Consider the following 20,468-nt stretch of genomic DNA (forward strand, 5'->3'; position numbering starts at 1 on the left):
AAATCGAGAACGAAAATGATAGAAAAGAAAAGGAAACCAAAGGCCAAGGATCTAAGGCCAATAGCTTTATTAAATATATCATACAAAGTATTCATGATACTGATAAGAGACGAAATAGAAGCCCAGCTCAGAATGCATGAAGAAGATCACGAATGCCAAGCATGATTCACAGGAGGGAGTAGGATTGAAGATAATATTCTTACACTACAATATTTGTAGAAGAGAGCTATAGGAATAGAAAACCTTTAATAGTAATAGCTATCGATTACAGTAAAGCCTTTGACTCGGTAAAAAGAGAAGTTATGATCGAAGTCATGAAACAGTTCAAAATACATTCAAAAATCATAGAGGAAGTAGCTAATGTATACGAAGGGGATAGCACACTAATAGACCTAGGGGAGGGAGTTGAACAGGAAATGGAAATTACCAGGAGAATTAGGCAAGGGTACACAGGTTCTACATCACTTTTCAAACTGATGACATATTTGATAAATAGGAATATGGAGGAGGAAGGGACAGGATTCGAAAATGAATGATTTAAGATAGGGAAACTTTTCTTCGCTGATGATGGGTTAGTATTAGCAGGAAATATAGAAGATGCAAGGAAAAATATAAAGATTTTAATAGATATAGGAAATAAATATGGGCTAGAAATAAATAAAGAGAAAAGCAGCATCATTATTTTCAATATGAAGGAAAAACCAGAAGAGATTAAGGATATAAAAGTGAGGGAGAATATAACATATTTAGGAATAGGGTTTATAGGAAAATATTAGGAGCTTGTAGAAGTACAGTAGTAGCCACATTAAGGGGGGAGATAGGAGCATCTTCCATGAAAAGGAGAATTATAAGTGGAAAGCTAAGTTATGTAAGTAATACTATAAATGGACGGAAAGAGTTACTGAAGAAAATAATCATAGATATGCAAGAAAAGGAAAGAAAATGGTAGAAAACAGTGGAAAAGTACATGCATGAAATCAAAATCAATTTAAGAAAACTGGAAGGAATGTCCAAAACAGAAATTAAGGACAAAGCCAGGATCTGGGACACAGTGAAGTGGAAAGAAGACTTAGAAAATAAAGTGACCGTAAATATATATAAAAAGTGGAAAAGTGAAATAAAAGATGAAGAGACTAGGACAACACTTTTGTTTCTATACTTCTCTTTAGAACCAGAACCAACTCACTGCATTTAAATATAACAAATAGACATCAGAACGTGAACACCTGTTGTCCTTTTTGTGTTACTACAGAGGAAGACATTTTTCATTTTCTTTTATATTGTTATACTTGCAGAGAAGAACACACAAGATCAATTGGCCTTCAGCAACCTTATGAAGAGAATGAAAACGATGTTGTTGGAAAATTCCTATTTAGAGAAGAACATAATAAAATAAGAAAAGATACTTTAAATATGATGTGGAAAAAAAGTGAAAAAAGAACAAAAGAGCTCAACAATTAAAATTAACTCTTAAGATTAAGAGGCGCCGTTGTAAAGGGATTGCCTCGACCCATAACCAACCAACCAACACACAATTCCCGTCCTAATACGGCAAGTTAGCACAAGTTGTTCCCAAATTATAGATAAATGGTTAGATGGTAGAAGCACTATTGTAAATAGAGAAGGTGAAAAGTTAGTGAGCAAGGCAGGAGATACATCAAGAAATCTTGAAATAAAGCTCATAAACACCCAAGGGCTGACAAAAGCAAAATTAATCGAGCTAGTGGACTTAACAAAAGAAAACACAATAATGTGTATCACAGAAACACACCTTAAACAGCAAAAATTACTATTTCCATCAAATATCAGAATGATAGACTCAATGAGAGGTGAAGACGACCCCAAAGGAGGAGGTCTACTAATAATGTATAGAACCAGAGGAGAGATCCAGATGGAACATAGAAAAGTTAGAACACAAAGACATTCTAATAGTAAAGGGTAATTATAGAACAGCAATATTTAACCTAATTCTGGTCTACATGCCAACCAGTGATAAAGAAAGAAATAAACGAATAATAGGCGCCTTACATGTAGCATTAGAGAAGACACAAACCTGCCTGTGATTGTCCTTGGTGATTTCAATGGGCATTTAGGTTTCATAGGGACAAAAGAACTTCACCAAAATGGAAAATGCGTTATGAGCCTAATGGAAAAATACGACCTAATGCTATTCAATGGAGATCCCAGATGCAAAGGAGAGGTAACCTGGAGTAGAGGAAATCAGAACAGCACTATAGACTTTGCCCTAGTCAACCAAAATATGTATAAAAACTCTGAATGTATGGAGATAGATGAGGGAAAATTTGAATATGACCTATCAGACCATCACCTCTTAAAGGTCCGATTCAGAATGAACACTAAAGTAAGGAAGACGTTCAGAAATGAAAGAAAAGAAATCAAATATCTGAAAATTGCAGAAGAGTCTACCAGGAAATACCTTGAATATATAGAATATAAAGTAAGCCAGCAAGACAGAAAATGAGATCTAACCCAGTTGGAGGAAACAATGAGTGAAGCCAAAGCAAATAACCTAGAGAAGATAATCAAAAGAAGGTTAAAGAAAGGATAACAAGAAGAAATAGAACCAGTATGGGTCACTAAAGAAATAAAGAAGGAAATAAGCCAAAGAAGAGTATATAACAAATTAAAAAGGAAAGCCACAAGAATAGAAGAAAAGAGATACTATGAAGAAGCATATCTTAAACAAAAACAAAAGGTACAGATAATAATAAAGAAAGCATATGAAGAATATAAAGAAAGGGTTAGAAATGAGATAATGAATGATAAAAACACACAGGAAAATCTGGGAATATATACACATGCTGAGAGGAAAGACCACCTCAGAAAAAGAATGGATAAGGATATACGACAAAAAAATAAGCAAGAGATGAAGGGAGAAACCCTAGGGAAAGAGCTGGTAAAATTCTGGGAAACAAAATACCAAAAAGAAGAAAACAAAATAGGAGAGATATTGAGTGAAAGCAAGAAAGAACAAAATAAACATGACATGGAAGAAATAGTGAAAAGATTAGGACAGCAGATGAAATACCATATATCTTTAAGAGAACACATGCATGGAGTGTATGACCTAACAGAGACAGAAATTAAACCCATGGAAGAAATCAACATAACAGAAAAAGATGTAAAAAATCAACTCGAGAAAACGAAGGCAAATAAAGAGCCAGACGGAATTAAGCCAATTCTGTTCAAACTATTCTAACAAAGTACCAAACTTCAAAAAGAATTGGCAGTGTTTAAACAGCATACTGAAGGGCAGGAAAACGCAGAGAAGCTGGTTCAAGTAAAAACCAACACTTACACCCAAGAAACAACACCTACAGTCAAAGATCTTAGACCAATTGCTCTAACAAATGCATCATATACAATTTTCAAGGGGATCCTGAAAACCAAAATAGAAAAGCATATTAGAAATATAGGAAAAAATTAATGAACGGCAATCAGGCTTTACCGTGCAAAGGGGGGAATCGATAATTTATATATCTTACAATACTGCATACAAGAAACATACAGAAGAAAGGACACATTATTTGTTGTATCGACAGACTTCCAAAAAGCATTTGACTCAGTTAATAGAAGAATGCTCATAGAGGTCATGATGAAGTATAGGCTGTATGCAGAAGTAATAAATGCAGTTGCAAAGATGTATACAAATGATGTAACACGACTACGCCTTAACAATATAGAACAAAAAGAGCTAAATGTAACTACTGGAATATGACAGGGATGCAATGGGTTAACTATATTCTTTCCTACTATTAACGTACCTGAATATAGAAAAACTAGAAAATACAACAGAAGGTTTTAGAAATGAAGTTATAAGGATTGTGGCACTATTATATACAGATGATGGATTAATACTAGGCCACACACTTGAAGAAATAACAAAATCAATAAAAACTCTTATGGAAATAGCGAGTGAATGTGGCCTAAACACAAACAAGGACAAGAGTAACATTTTAATATACAACGACTGGTATAGTATCGATGATGTGGAAAATATGGACCACATAGAAGGAATGAAACTAGTTAAGCAGATAAGATACCTAGAAGTAACAATCAACAATATGGAGGCTGCTTCAAAGAACAGATAAAAAGGAACCAAATTGATGCAAAGCAGAAAGGGGCAAATATGGCTAATGCATTCATCAGTAAAATCTGTAATAGGTTGAAAATAGGAAAGCTGTATTGGAAAAGATTAGCTATCAATGCCATCCTTTCTTGAAGGCCATGGAATTCATGAAACTCTAAGACAAAAAAACTATCAATGAATTACAAAAAGTTGGCAATCAAGTACTAGATAGAACAATTCTGAAAGCCCCAAGATACACAGCGATTTATGCATTAAGATCTGAAATAGGGGCCTCTTCCTTCCTTTATTCCTGCCACTCAAGGTATATATATGAAGAATAAACTATCCTATCTGAAAAGTACACTTGAGAGTGGTGGAAATAGGCCCTAAATGAGATATCCAGGGATCAGTAAGAAAACAAGAAAACCCCCAGGAAAATGCAAGTAAAAGAATATATGAGAGAATTAAACATAAACTTAAGTAAAATTGAAGCCGTTAAAGGTAAACAGCTCAAAGAAATAATAAACAACTGGGACAGAAATGCATGGCAGAGAGAGATAAATGAATGATGAGACAACATTGAGTCTACAGAAAATGCTATTACAAAAACATAAGAGAAGAATCTGGTATGACAGCACTGAAAAACAAAATTGACCAGTAGGGCCAGACTACATAACAGAAATAGAATAAAAGGGAAAGATACAGAACGTTTGTGCTGTTAGAAAAAGAAATGAAAATTTAAAATATTTCTTACTCTACTACCCAGCATGATACAATGAGATTAGAATTAGGTAGCCATAGTTTTGTGCAGCAGCCATATCAGGAAAATGAAAAGGCATTGATAGCTAACATCCTCTTCTTTGCAGATCTGCTGAGGGGGAAGTTGAAAATAGGAAAGAATGTATGAAAAAATTATGGTACTATAGTATAAAGAAAAATAACTTAAACATAAACAAAGGTGGAATTAAAACAAGCAGAAAAGCCGTTTCTTTAGTGAAGTCCACATACTACTACTACTACTACTACTACTACTACTACTACTACTACTACTACTACTACTACTACTACTACTACTACTACTACTACTGTATGTGTCTATTAAATCTGGTGTCACAACATCTGGGTAATTGACATCTCTACTACTATTACATCGGCCGGAGTACTTATCGTCATTTATCCTAATTATCTCTTAATGAGATAAATTTTCTATATTTTTAATTATTTCTCCAATGATTATATCTAACTTTCCCCTTTTCATCAATTAGGTTTGAATCAAAACATCAAATTCAAACGGGAACCACGAACGAGAAGTCCTCAGGAGACGACGCCCAAAACGTAAACAAACCGCCATTAAAGGAATCCATTATTTGCCATAATAACTACCACTAAATTATCCGATTTATTGAAAAATTATCTAAATTTTTAATTATATTCCCACTGATTGCTTACAAGTGTCCACCAATAATTGACTTATTAAAAAGAATGAAAACAACCGGAACCACTTCTAAACCGGAACCATAAATAAACTCTCTCAAATAGAAGACGCCCAAAATGTCAACACAGCGACGCCATTGTAACTTCTATTCAAACGTCTTTTTATCTTCTTTAATAATTGCCGTCTTCATAATCAAGACAATTCTTAATCAATCGTAATAGTTGATGAATTTCAAAGAACTGATAATTACTGTAATAATGTGAGTTATAGATGTTTATAGATTATATAATTTAACTTCTAGTTAGCCCTATGGTACTCCTAGGTTACCCTATAGACCGTAGCCTTCTATGGGGTCTCAACCTGAGACTGTCTAAATGAAACGAGTTATATTTTTTTTGATATATCTCAATGATTTACTCATAGGCTAATGTTAAGTTTAGGCTATAAGTTTCTGTAGGATCTCATTACAGTAGGCTACAGGATGCCTGTATCCTGTATCCTGGCCTACTTTATCCCAAGACTGTTTAGTTCAATGATGTTGAGTGATTTTGTAATGATTTAGTCTATAACCCTATAGCCTAGGCTAGGCTACAGCCCCATGTCCTAGGGTGCAGATTGTGTTTTTGTTGTTTATTTTTACAGGTATTCTCCTAATGATGAAGGGGTTAATTTCCAAAAACCCATAGTTTGTTGGAGTAATAGCATCTCAAATGTAGTCTTACCTACTCTAGGTAATCAGTACCTTCCTCATATACATGGTAGCCTAGCCTACACTACTCATTATACTCTAAATATATGTGGTATAGGGTAAACAATCGCAGTCAATCCATCGTCATGGCGTGGCTTGGCCTTATTCACTCGATATTTAATTGGTGAAACAAGAATACAAGTACATATTTAAGCATACCATTCAAAAGATTGAAGTTTGGTCAACATAATGTGATATATGAAAGCCCCATACAAACTAAAATAGGCATGTGAGCTCTTCGTAAAATATGTTTTCAAGGCAGTTTTGAAATCCAATATGGTGGCAATCACATGGCTGGCCGCTCTAATAACAGGAAATCCCCCATCTTTCCCAGCCTTCCCAGGCACAATGTTAGCTTATTATATGTAATGTTTTATTGATCTTATTCAAGATTGCAGCTGTAATCTGCACAATAAAACAACATTTTGTTGCCTATAAGTGAAAGTATGAAACTTTTTATTCCTGGGGTCATGGTTTGAACTGAAATTCATTTTTACCTTGTAATCAATGGTTTTATCCTTACTGCCATCACAACTGAAACTCCACAGTGCTTATTTGATTGTAACTATACACATTTTGGTCTTAATTCACTCCAAATTTCACTTGAACACGTTGCGGTTCATGCTTCCTAAGCGCTCACTACACAAACACAGTTACAGGCAGCACACGAGTACACGGTTTATGAGGTGCAAAGCTTTATTTCCCTTAATTGTTTACTTTACTCTTATTTTAGTTTAACTTGACTTTGTTACTTCAAAATGTTTATTTAATTCATGTCGATTATCCCTTTTTTGCAACCAAATTAACCCCCAAAAATTACAGATATTTCTGATGTACCTTTGCAAGCAGACGACGCAACGAAAATGGCTCATCGTTGCCAATCTAGTGGAGCTTCGCACATACACCGATGCATTGACAAACCGTTTCCATGAATTCTAGTTGTCATAGTAATGCAGCAATGATAAAATTGCTGTAATATTATATATATATATATATATACGTACTACAAATAGATACGCTAATTTCACTTATTTCCCCAGTTTTGTGTAAGTCTTATACCCAGTATGGAGGGTAACCATATACCAATTGGCAACACTGATAAACAATTGAAGAGTGCGAAGAATGCCGGAGGTACCGTTCACAAGCAAAACTGTTGATATTTGAGTCAGGAATCTAGTACTTTTTCAACAACGATATTTTCAAATTATTAATCATGAATATGTAAAAATATTTATGCATTTGTTCATGAAACTTCCCTGTCAGATATATATATAGCTGTATTTTCTGAAGTCCGACAGAATTTAAAAAACTTCCGACACACGCAGTGGTCGGCCAGGTGGTTAGTACCCATTCCCGCCGCTGTGGGAGGCGGTATCAGGAACCATTCCCATTTTTTATTCATAATTTTTCTGTCGCCGGTGCTGAAAACACCTGTTTTTCAGTACCTCCGTCTTAGGATTTTGAAAACTTCATTGCCGCTAAGTATCCTAATTGTCTTTTGATTTATTTACTTGGATTTGTGGCTAGGCACATACGCTATCTTAAAAAAAGAATTGATTTGAATTTGATTCATTTTTGCATAAGATATCTGAATCTAGTTAGGCTAGTTCAGAGGGGGTTGTCTGCAAAGATAGGGTGTGGCTACCGAAGCTTCGGTAGATCCGCACTTGGTATGCACGAGGGGTTTGGGTCTTGCTTCTTTGTTGAGATTTTTTGTCATGTAAGGAGTGTGAGACTTTGTCTATTCCGTAAGGAAGAACGTATGATTCGTATTGTACGCAATTAATCAGTAAACATTCTACTAATTCCGTAAGGAAAAAGTATGATTCGTATGTACGCAATTAATCAGTAAACAAAAGTCAGGGTAGTGAACCTGCTAACCTTCCTGTAGACTTTATTTTGCCTAACCCTATAGTATGGCCTACGGGTTATGAATATGTCTGCGAGAGGTGATCGCTCTCCTTCATTGTTGTGAAGAGTGCTACTTCTGTTATTGTTACTCCTAACCCTGTAATGTTGCCTTCGGGCCCTAAAACAGTGTCTGTAGAGGTTATTGCCCTTTTCTCTTATACTCTTTCGATTCGTAACTTAGAATCGAAAGTGCTTGCTTTAGAGAGCAATAGTGAAGTGGCTAAGTGCAGTGACAGTGCCCCTTGTGTAGTGGAGGGTGCGTCAGATCGGCCTTATAACGCCTCTAGGTCTAGACCTCTTTCGGTCGTACCCTCCCAAGAGCCACAGGGAGAGGGCATGTTCGAAAGGCCGAAGGATGGGTTACGAGGAACCCCCACCGATCTGGCGTGCCTTCGGCAGTTTCTGATGAAAATCCCCAGACTGCCAAAGTTCGTGCACGTGCACGAATCCTGAACGATTGCTTCTCGTCCTCCGAGGCGTCCTCCCCCCGCGCAGGGTTTGGAGCTCTAGCGAAGTTTACTCGCGCCCTCTTAGAAGCTTTAGGAGAGAGGACGCTTCACGTCCTCTCTCTCGTCAGAGGAACGTCAGATCCGCCCCATAACGCCTCTAGGGCCTGGACCTCTGTCGGACTCCCAGGACCAGGAGAGGGCATGTCGAAAGCCGAAGGAGGGTTACGGGGAATCCACATCGATCTGGCGTCCCTTGCGGTAGGACCTGTTGACGTTTCCCAGGCTGCGGAAGATCGTGACGTGCACGAATCTCGAAGGACTCGCGCCCTCTAAATAGAAGCTTTAGAGAAGAGGACGCTTCACGCCTCCTCACTCTCTCGTTATGCGTTTCAGTGAGAATGTTAAGCAAGGCGAACGGTCGCCTGATCACGTGTTACGTCTTTCCACCGAGAAATATGAAAAAGAAAGGCAGTTTCTCTCGCTTGTTTTGACGCCTGTCAGGAGCGTGACGCTTTTCTGCACGCTTCTTTTGACGCTCGGCTTGAACGGGACGCTCTCGGATGGACGCAGGCGGCGGCGCCAGTGGACGCCGAGCGCGCGCCAGCCGCCGTGCACACGCCATGGTTTTGTATCCTGGCTGAACGCTTCTGTTGACTCTTCAACTTCAAGCTCTTGTTTAAGATTTGAGCCTCAAGAATGTGAAGTAAGCAGTGCTTCGGGGGAGGAAGCTTAAAGTGAACAGACAACTTCGTCTTCGAAACCCAGCAAGACCTCGGGTTTCGTGAATTCAAGAGGTCTCTGTCAATATCTATTGCTTTTCGCAAAGGTGGATGGAGTTAAGGAAAGCTCAAGGGAAGATCTCGTTTTCTCTACCGCAGTCAAGACTTTGCGATAAGGCAGTTACGGGTTATGTAAAGGCTCGACGTCTCGGCGACGTTCAGTAGGATTCTTGCAAAGGCATTCATCAAAAGACGCTCTTCAGGAAAGCGCACAGACAGGCTTCCTTTGCCACTTTGCCATACAGTGGGGCCTCGTTATTCACGGGGGATAGGGCCCAGAACCCCCCCGATGATAAGTAAATACCCGTGTTATCCTGATACCCCCCTCAAAAATTGCTTAAAAAAAAAACTGCTACTTTAATAGTTAACCCACCCAAGACCACTATTCCAATGTTATAACTGCCTACTTTAGTTCAAACACCAAATACCTATGTTTCAACTATCACCTAAAACTAAATTCAAGACAGTTTTTAAAGTTATTGTACAATTAGCCTTAAAAATAAATGTAGTATATGTACTACTGTACATATGTAGCCTACTATCCTAGGGATTACAGCTAGAAGCCTACATACGCATGGTGGGCCTCTTTTTTTTTTTTTTTTTTTTTTTTACAAGGAAAGAGAGGATGAGTGGTAAGAGAACAAAATACTATCAAAATATGTAAATCATATGGGTACTCACCAACAATCTATGTTGATAAAAGATGGCGACGATTTTGCAGTGCAATCCAGTAATATAATAACCGATAATGCTACCACAGTTATGCAGCGAAACATCTCTTCCCTTCGTCACAACACGTTAATACTAGTATATTCCACGTAAAAACCTTCATCTGACCTTTAGGCGTCTTTCCCATAAGAGTAAAAGAATCAGGGCTTTTGGATGCCACATAATTAACTCGTTTATATGGGTACAATTTAAAGAACGCGCGGCACACCCCATTTCATAACAACAACAAACAAACGTGAGTAGGCCAGTGTTGCCAACTGGGAATGGCAATTTCTTGCTTAGAATTTTGTTCCATAAACAAAAGGCTAAAAAAAATCACATACCGTATATACTCGAATAACGTGCAATCTCCCATATCGTGCGACCCCCTAACTTTTCACCAATAAACAGTGGTTTTGTGTTTTGTCATGTATCTCAGTATCATGCAAGTTCATAAGGTTGGTGTTTAGCCTGCTAATGGCCGAGTCATTCAGATGTGTGCTGATGCTAGTCAATTTACGGTAATTTTCTTATTAATCTCGAGAATTGAATAGAAAATCTAAAGATTAAAAAAAAATCCCAAGATAATAAAATAATTGTAAAAATAACACGCCTTGGAGTCCTTAATCATTCTCTCTCTCTCTCTCTCTCTCTCTCTCTCGTCTCTCTCGCTCTCTCTCTCTCATCTCTCTCTCTCTCTCTCTCTCTCTCTCAGGAATAAATACGTACGTACTGTAATTTGCAGTAAATGTGTAGACATTGTGTGCGTGTTTAAAAAAAATGTGCAGTACACACACATTGTGTTCCGATGTTTCGGTTTTTTGGAATTTTTCAGATTTCGGAATGTGAGGTCAGATGCATAACTCAACAAAACTACTACTGCAGCAAAACATTTTTTCCCTTTATGTTTTTCATTATTGTTATTTATTAATTACAGTTTATTTAAATAAATATTATATAATACTGTTTAAATGAATGTGGATAATTAAGATCACCTATAATAAAATAGTGGGATTCAATTAATACCATATGTTCACTAATAGGTATTATTTTTCAAAACAAACATTCCGTGTAAAACACAAAAAATATATGTACATAACCAATCAAAATAAAATAATAATGTTTTGCAGTTCAACTTGTGATTTAACAATAAGTATGACTATATAATATATTTTACCATATCGATCTTGAAGTTGAAGAGTCGTAAAATTCTGAGGATGGTCCGGAAAGGATTTGTACTTTGTGATTACGTATCGCTACAACACCATGTGGTATTTTCATACCACTATATTGATGACGCATCGCTACGACACACTGGTGTTTTTCATACCACTATACGTTAAAGTTAAAAAAACATGACATAGAATCGACTTGCGACTTCGTTCACTTTGATATTTTTAACGATACAATAACTATCATTTGTACTACTAAAACCATCTTCACATAAGTAATTTTTCATAAGATATGTGTTGTTGCAAAAGCTAGCTTATACATAAAGGCTTTTTTATAATTTAAGTCATCTTAGATATACATATGCACCCAAACTCATTGTGGGGAAATTTACTACTGTTTCCTCGGATATTGAAATACTTTAGCATCATTCAACACTTTAATAATATAATGCATAAATACTAGGCTATACATATTTACATCGTATACAAATACTACATACAGTATACACATACTTTTTATATACAAAGTTAACAGTTATATACACATACTTTTATATACAAAGTTAATCATATGAGTAGTGATCAGACGACAGCTGTGCACTGGACTACGTACGTACTACTTGGAAGATAAAACGAAAAAAATTTTGTTGTTGTTAGTCGCCGGGATAGATTAACATTTTTCCAGAGATTAAAAAGCTGAATTTTGTTTTGAAGGTATGTCACCGCGATATTATATTATTGTTTTCACGAGGAATAATTATATAAAGAAAATTATTGAGTAATTTTTGCCGTCAGCAGTCAGAAAATCACGAACATGGTAACGTTCAAACCTAGTGCCATCCATGGCGTATGTCTATAAATAGAACAGAAGCAGAGGGCAGTCATTGGATAACAGATCTCCATGGCTACCCAACCAACCAATCAGGTGTTAGTTATACTACTCTGTAATTTCTTAGAATGAACGTTTACACACACGAAGCTAACGATGATGTATGTGTTTTGCATACAGTACGTAGTTTTAGTTTTTATTATTAGTGTAAGTATTTTACTGATTTCATGAAGAATAGAATGATTCCTTCTCATTACTTTGAATGCAAAATGGCTTGAAGATTCTTCCGCAAAAAGAAGAGAGAAAAAAAAATTCCTTAGAAGATGATACCTATTTACTAACGCGGTTGACATACCTTCAAAACAAAATTCAGCTCTTTAATCTCTGGAAAAATGTTAATCTATCCCGGCGACTAACAACAAACAAAATTTTTGTTTGTTTTATCTTCCAAGTAGTACGTACGTAGTTCCAGTGCACAGCTGTCGTCTGTCACTACTCATATGATTAATTTTGTATATAAAAGTATGTGTATATAACTGTATGTTATATTTGTATACGATGTAAATATGTATAGCCTATATTTATGCATTATATTATTAAAGTGTTTGAATGATGCTAAAGTATTTCAATATCCGAGGAAACAGTAGTAAATTTTCCCCACAATGAGTTTGGGTACATATGTATATCTAAGATGACTTAAATTATAAAGCCTTTTATGTATAAGCTAGCTTTTGTAACAACACATATCTTACGAAAAATTACTTATGTGAAGATGGTTTTAGTAGTACAAATGATAGTTTATTGTATCGTTAAAAATATCAAAGTGAACGAAGTCGCAAAGTCGATTCTATGTCATGTTTTCCTAAACGCGTTGACTTAAAGGAGAACGTTATTTTGTTGTTTTATAACTGGCACAAACCCCATAACAATGCAGTGTATGTATGATAATTCTTAACTATTATTCACTACCAAAATAACGATGATATTTTGTATTGATTAAAATTAATGTTACGTATATTCCAACATTATTACTACGTAGCATGAATAGTACTATAAAAATTTCGAAAGATAATCTTGCTGTGAACGCTACCATAATTTGATTTTCATATACGTACGTACATTTTTGTCAGCTGGCTGGCCTCGCATAGATAAAATTTGATTTCACTGATATGGAATTACTCCACGAATAGCCTTTTTATTATGAAGATATGACGATATATATAAGGTAAAAAATGCTTTTTATAATTACTACGTAGCATGAATAGTACTATAAAATTTCGAAAGATAATCTTGCTGTGAACGCTACCATAATTTGATTTTCATATACGTACGTACATTTTGTCAGCTGGCTGGCCTCGCATAGATAAAATTGATTTCACTGATATGGAATTACTCCACGAATAGCCTTTTTATTATGAAGATATGACGATAATATATAAGGTAAAAAATGCTCTTATGTATTTCGTTACGCTTCGTCGCCAATAACAAACAGCAATACTTACGATAATCTATGGACAAATAGCGTTTGTATTACTTCATTGTTCAGAGAAGTTATATACGAATACTGCCAAAAATAATAATGAAGTTCGAATTAATTTTAGCCTTAATGTTATTACTACTGTAATTACACTACCACTACTAGTTAAAATTTCTAAAAGTTTATCAAAACAAAAAATGTCGCTTTGAACGCAACCGTATACATAAACCATTTTCGTATGTAAAGGATATGCTTACAACTTACATTTTGTGGCTGGCCACAAATCCGACGATAAGTTGAGTGCAATGATGTGGAATTATTCTTCGAATAGGCTATTTATTATGAAGATATGACTATAATATATATGGTAATGAATTGTTTTATTACCTTTATTGTCAGTTAATATCATAATGTGAATGTTTGTGTACGTTGGTGGTTATCGCACTGCAACTACGCTTAGCCTACCAATGAACGTCGTACATAAACCTTGAATAGGCTATTTATTTCGAAGATAGGACAATAATATATTAGGTGAGAATGGTTTTATTACCTTTATTGTCAGTTAATATCATTATATGAGTCTTTAAAATGAATGTGGTAGTTATCGGACCACGGCCGAGGGTTAGCCTACCGAAAAACATCGCATACGCAAACACAACAAACCCGTGATGCAGCGATTCATACCAGTGATGTAACATGAGAAACGGTCAAGAAAAAAACCCGTGATTAACTGGATCCGTGAATACTGATCCGTGAATAAGCGATGCCCCACTGTACTGCCAATAAATTTTAAGCTTTAGCAGGCATTAGTTGTGATACGGGAGAGGAAGCTGGTTGGAGAGTTTCTTCCTCCTCCCAGGATAATTTTGCAAGCTTTTTAGCCCATCTGAAAGGGTTTTCAGATGATAGATTTTGTAGTTTCTAGTCGGGAATACGCTGCCGAATTGAACATCGTCGTTCTACCTGCCGTAAGCCTTGTCCTCTTAACAGGATTCTTGCCCTTTCTCGTTTGAGACGGGAATGGGAAAAAATAAAATGCTCGACTTCCTGGATTACGTTTTGTCAATTCAGTGACTTTCCCCCATTGACAATATACTATCGTTTTGTCAAGTAAGTGGGTATCCCCTTATTGACAAAATATCTCTTTGTCCCGTAAATGGGTTAGTTCTCATTGACAAACATCTCTTTAACTTTATATTGCGTAAGCGAATAAGCTCTTATTGACAAGATTCGTAAGAGCTCTCATTCGTCATTCGCAGACTCGTACAAGAAATAGACTTGTAGACTACGTCAAATGAACGCTTATGTCCGAAAAATAACATGAGAAGCTTGACTGTCTGCTTCGATTCTCTAAGTTTTGTTCATAAAACTTGCCTGTCAGATATGTAATGTAGCTGTATTTCCGAATTCAGCTATATATATGTCTGCCAGGTAAGTATGAACAAACTTTATTGTGATATATAAAATATTTTGCCTTGCGTTATTTTACTACTGGTTGGTTCAAGTCATACACGCTTGCTGTAGTTACCTCTTCGGATGGCAACCGAGAGGTCTATTGTCTATTATTTTAAGGACATTTAATCGTCACTCCCATGCAGCCTTCCAGGAGTTTCCGATTGATCTTTTACCGTTGTATGGTAGTGTTCTGACGACACAAACGCATCTATATATTTAGCGTTTTCTGTTTCGCTTAAATATACCAGCTTGAGAGTCTCTTTTTGCTCAAAAATAACGGACCTATTTCTTCGTAGAATAGGGTAGCTGGCACCCAAGACATGAAGTTAAGAGACGACGTTTCGTAAGCTGCTGGCTGCTGCTGTGGTCTGACTGTCCAAGTTCCAACCGAGCCAGTAACGATCGTGGGCGCTGTCATGCGCTGTAGGTTACGTCTCTTCTCTCCTGCGGGATGACTGACTAACCGTATCTCTGTGCTGGCGGTTTACGTCTCTCCTGCGGGATTGACTGACTAACTGTATCTCTGTCCTACAATCACGGACTTTAGCCTAAGATTGAGGGATTTCTTACGTGAATGAATAAACGTTGCATTCGTTTTGCCTTACTATGTTCAACAGAGTTATCTCTTAATCCTTTCGGTGCTCGTTACCGCACGTATAGAACTACGCGTCTACCGCAACATTGCACTTTTATATGCTCTCCTGCTTAGGCAAAGCGCAGCCTTATAGGGAAGTAAGCATACTCGGGAGGGAATGGATGAGCTTGCTGGGGACCATTTCCTTCCTGAAGAAGTTTGTTTCCCCGAATAGACTGCAATTCAGACCACAGTTTTTTCCTACCGGGAAACTGAATATTATTCAAGATCTAGGAATTATTCTGAACATCTCTCAGTGCGTCATGATAGAAAGAAGGTGCCGGACATCTGGATAGTGTTTCAGATGTCCTGGATCTTAATCTGAAAGAAGTAAATGCAATTCGGTCGTCCCTCCAGTCCTCGAAACGAGTTTTTGGAACCGTGGTCCACATCAACTCTGATATTCCACAGCTCTCTCATATCTTAAGAAGTATCTTCTCTCGGTCCCTGCTCGAGTTTACGAGAAAGAGCCTATTATAACAACAGGCGTAGAATGTAACGATCCTCTAGAGGTTCGTTACAGGATTGCAAAAGTCCGTACGAATCGTCTCGATCGACGGCAGCAACTTTTGACTTCCGAGTGAATCTTTCTTTTGAAGTAAGTTGAGAGTTGTGGAGACTTTAGGGACGCCCTTTCATTCTTCTCTTCGATGTTGAGGACGAAGAGGCTTCTTCTTCTCTGCTCCCTTTTTCTCGATCCGGGATCGGTACCATTAAACGCCATCCTATGATATTAAACGGGGATGGATGTTTAGTCTCTTTTCCCGTTTTTCAATCGCTTAGGAAATGTAATGAGGATTTATGACGTCACAGGGAGCGACAATGACGCTGATCGCCCCATGTTGGCCTTCAGGATCCTGGATTCACAGAGGTCACATCCTTCCTAGTTCACTTTCCAAGGACCTTTCTGAGAGAGTCGGTCTACTCTAACTCGAAAGGTACCTATAACCTCTCCGCTCTGAGTCTGACAACGTTCAGACTATCGAGATGTTGACAGGAATAAGATTACCGTCTTCCATTTCCGTCTGAATGGGATAAGCTGGCAGTCACAACTATTAAAGAATACGCAAATATGTTGTTGACGGCTTTTGGGCTCAGAGATTTGCGTCTGTCAAACACAAGCAAAGCACACGATCTTTGAGTTCTGTGGAATCTCGAAACTCGCTCACCATCTACTTTTTGTCTCACCTGTTTTCTCGGAGTCAGACACTCGTGCGAGATCAGGCGACATATAGTAGCCCTGAGTTTCTTGTTGACGAAGTCGGTTGCGTTTATAACACCCCCGATGATCGTGTAACATGAGACCAGGTTGGACTGTCAGGCATTCTTCCTTCGGGACTGAATCGCCTTTTTGCTCCTTGCTCCTTTCTCCGGGCACCAGAAGCTCGAGTCAGGAGTTGATTCGCTGACGACGTTGGGTTGCGTTGATACCCCCCCAAGGTTTGCTTAGATTAATCGCCCAGCAGTCCCAGACACTCATCCTTCAGCGAAGATAGTGTCTTATGGTCTTCAGGGTACAGCCTTGCTGTCCTTGATTCGTCTGACTGGTCAACTGGTCGGTCACCTGACTTTAGTACAGACGGACTGACTGTGCATGTCCAGTCGAAGCTTTCAATATGGAACTTAGACGTAGTCTGAAGTTCTTGATGTCAAAGCAGTTCGAACCCTCTCCTACCTGTTAAACTTCTTGCATGTGATCAGGAAGGCCTTCTTCTAACCACCCTAGATACGACAAAGAGGGTTAGTGAGATTTTAAGCCATCGTCACAAGTTTTGGCTTTGAGAACACAAGGCGGTGTGCTCTCTAAGCCTTTCGTTGTGGCCTAAGAATGGTAAACCCGTTTTGGTCCTTGGGCCAGGAGCTTGAAGCAAGGATGGCACAAGTTAGTGGGCAGGAGCCAGAGAGAGTCCTGTGCCCTGTCAGGTCTCTCAAGTTTTATCTACATAAAACTCAAGAAAGTCGAAGTCATTCGGGCAATCTGCAGTGTTCCGAAAAAGACCAGACTTGCCCATATCGAAGAACACCCTGGCTTTAGTGTTAAGGAGTTCTTTCAAAAAATGCTCCTTCATTGTGTTTTTGCACAAAGATTTTGAAATCTTTTATCTGAATGCTCACGAGGTGAGGGCGCGGCCTCGGAAGCATTTCAACAGAGCATGGCACTCAGCAACATCCTGAGTACCATGTTTTTAGCGAAGCAACTCTGTGTTTTCACTTCACACTCCTGCGAGATGTTTAAGATGGCATATGGATCTGCTGCTCGCTAGGGCCATACGTGTCTGCAGACACAATCTTGGGGCAAGAAGTACCACTCTCCTATCCTGTAGAAAATGGTTAGGAAGAGCTCTTAATTTAGTTGTTGAGTCGCCGACAACGGCGACTTCTTAACTCTTAAGCCTTAGTTAACACACCTTAACTTTGGCTAGGTTGGTCAGGTGGTGATATATATATTTTATATATATATATATTTTATTTTACTTCTTAGCCCTCATGGTATGGTCAATATGGTCTAGTCACATTGTGGTCACGCCCCCGTTGACAGATCATCTGGAGTGCACCAGCTTTATAGGTCTCTACCTCGCTGGCAACTCTAGTAAAGCAGAAGCAGACTTGGGTGACAGTAATCATGAAGTCGGCTATGCTAACAGGTGGAACCAAGATGTAAATCATCTGCATGCATTTGTTTCCCAAAATCTCTTTCTATTCTGTCCCTCCTCCCACCTCCAACGGTGGGATTCAGCTATATATATATCTGACAGGTAAGTTTCATGAACAAAATGATATTGTTATGATACAATAAAGTTTGTTCATACTTACCTGGCAGATATATATAATCAAGTACCCACCCACCTCCCCTCAGGGGACAGTGGAAATAAAAATTATGAATAGAAAATGGGAATGGTTCCTGATACCCGCCTCCCAGCGGCGGGAATGGGTACTAACCACCTGGCCGACCACTGCATGTGTCGGAAGTTTTTTAAATTCTGTCGGACTTCAGAAAATACAGCTATATATATATCTGCCAGGTAAGTATGAACAAACTTTATTGTATCATAACAATATCATATTCATGACCTTATACTGCTGTTTAACTATTTATTTAAATAATTATCTATTGCACGCTTCTTCTTCTTCTACTAAAAATTGTAGTTCCCTTGGATTAGTCGTGGTAGGAAGTCATTGTTTACGATTTTTGTGAAGAGAGTGCCGCAGCGTCTGTGGTACAAGTGGTGTGCGGTATTAGCACATGGGAAGGGAAGTTATTGACACCAAGCGACTCTGCAAACATCGAGATGGCATCAATCTTCTAAATATTTGGAGTTGCAAGTAAATATTTCGAAAGCGTCATGGAGATGTGTTTTCACTGCGTAGGGCCAGACTTTCATTAACCTCTCTTTAATCTTAAAATATGAGATTAATTTCTAACTTTGGAGAAAATGCTTTTCGAAAGGAGAGTAGAGGTCTTGAGCTCTTGTTCTCACCACCAACAACTCGTGACTGATGCCCATCTCTGGTGCTAGGACGTGTTAAAGTACTTTTTCAGAGGGTGGCTTCACACATGGTGGAAACTGGATCCGCTAGTCCAGTCGGTTGTTTCCCCTAGTGGTCATTGTTGTCATTGTTTTGGTTTGGAAATCAGCTGATGGTGAATACGAGTTATTTCGCTGATACTTAACAAACAATTTTTGGAGCGAATTTGTTTTCTTGCTTCTAGTTAGCATAAATGAATATCGAGATACTTTACTTATATATATGGGACAAGGTCATTTTTCGTTATATGACGTGTTTTTAAGTCGAAATGTGTCTTGAATACGTCTCATTGTGAATTAAATGATTTTTTTGCGTATAGATTTTGTGTTTGGGGGCATGTTTTATTGTGTAAAGAATATTTATTGCGTTTTGCTATTTTCACTTGATTTCATTGTGATACGAGCTTTACGTTGTTATACGTTATCAGCATGAAAACAACAGTAAAAAACGTGTTTTTTTCATGGCAGGTACTTTGATTAATATAGTTTTTCTTTCGAGTTTTATCTATAGTTTTGTTTGTTTGATGTCATATCAAAGTTTATGGTAGTTTTTATCCTTGTTGCTGATGCATAATAGTCATTAGCGATTTGATCATTGTTTTCTCCTATTCTACATAAACGTCTTTATTTTGACATAACTACGGTGATTGTTTTACAGTAGTTGAAATACAAGGAAAAGGATGTTGTTATCCGATTTGGTTGTACTTAGCAATAAAGTAGTTTCTCATTCAGTTGTTCATGCTACACATTTACAAGTATAACATTCACTTTTACTTTTTTTTAACCTATTTTATTAGAGGGGCTAAAGATATGGAAGAAAGGAAGTTAAACTAATGTAATTTGCTCTCTCTGCTGCCTGATTGTATGCTGCTGCCTGCACCCACTGCGAGCGAAGTTTAAAAATATTTCTCAAAATATTGTCATATCAGTATTAATTGCTAACCCCATCATAAAGTCGGATTATCGTAAGACGAATGATTGTATCTTGCACTACCTTATGTGTTCTCCAATTGTTTCTATATGATATGCAAACCCTCGGTCCTTAACATTAGTAATTACTTGTTTGTGAGCTCTCGATGAATAGCCGTTAATCATTAGGAATTACTTTCACCATAGGCTGGAATACGTCCGTTACGGGGGCCGGCCGGCTAATGCCATTTTTTTAAGGACAGGACTTGATATTCATACCACTTGATAAGGTGACTTGGGATATCTCCAAACTGCATATGATTTTTGCCTCTGACCTTCGGTTTT

General features: G+C 37.6%; 2 protein-coding genes and 1 long non-coding RNA gene across 4 annotated transcripts in view; all 3 read left to right on the forward strand.

Moving 5' to 3' along the window:
• LOC135204716 (uncharacterized) overlaps positions 1-20,468 on the forward strand; it is a 435,779-nt gene that overhangs the window by 185,301 nt on the left and 230,010 nt on the right. The window lies entirely within an intron of this gene.
• LOC135204712 (zinc finger protein OZF-like) overlaps positions 1-20,468 on the forward strand; it is a 489,243-nt gene that overhangs the window by 102,367 nt on the left and 366,408 nt on the right. The gene's annotated exons all lie outside the window — the stretch shown is intronic.
• Positions 5,644-20,468, forward strand: part of LOC135204711 (zinc finger protein OZF-like) — a 40,400-nt gene continuing 25,575 nt past the window's right edge. The window contains exon 1 of the mRNA XM_064234863.1: positions 5,644-5,784. The gene's annotated coding sequence lies outside the window, so the exon portion shown is untranslated. The remainder of the gene's footprint in view (positions 5,785-20,468) is intronic.

Source organism: Macrobrachium nipponense, chromosome 47, assembly GCF_015104395.2.
Source record: "Macrobrachium nipponense isolate FS-2020 chromosome 47, ASM1510439v2, whole genome shotgun sequence".
NCBI classification, from domain to species: Eukaryota; Metazoa; Arthropoda; class Malacostraca; order Decapoda; family Palaemonidae; genus Macrobrachium; species Macrobrachium nipponense.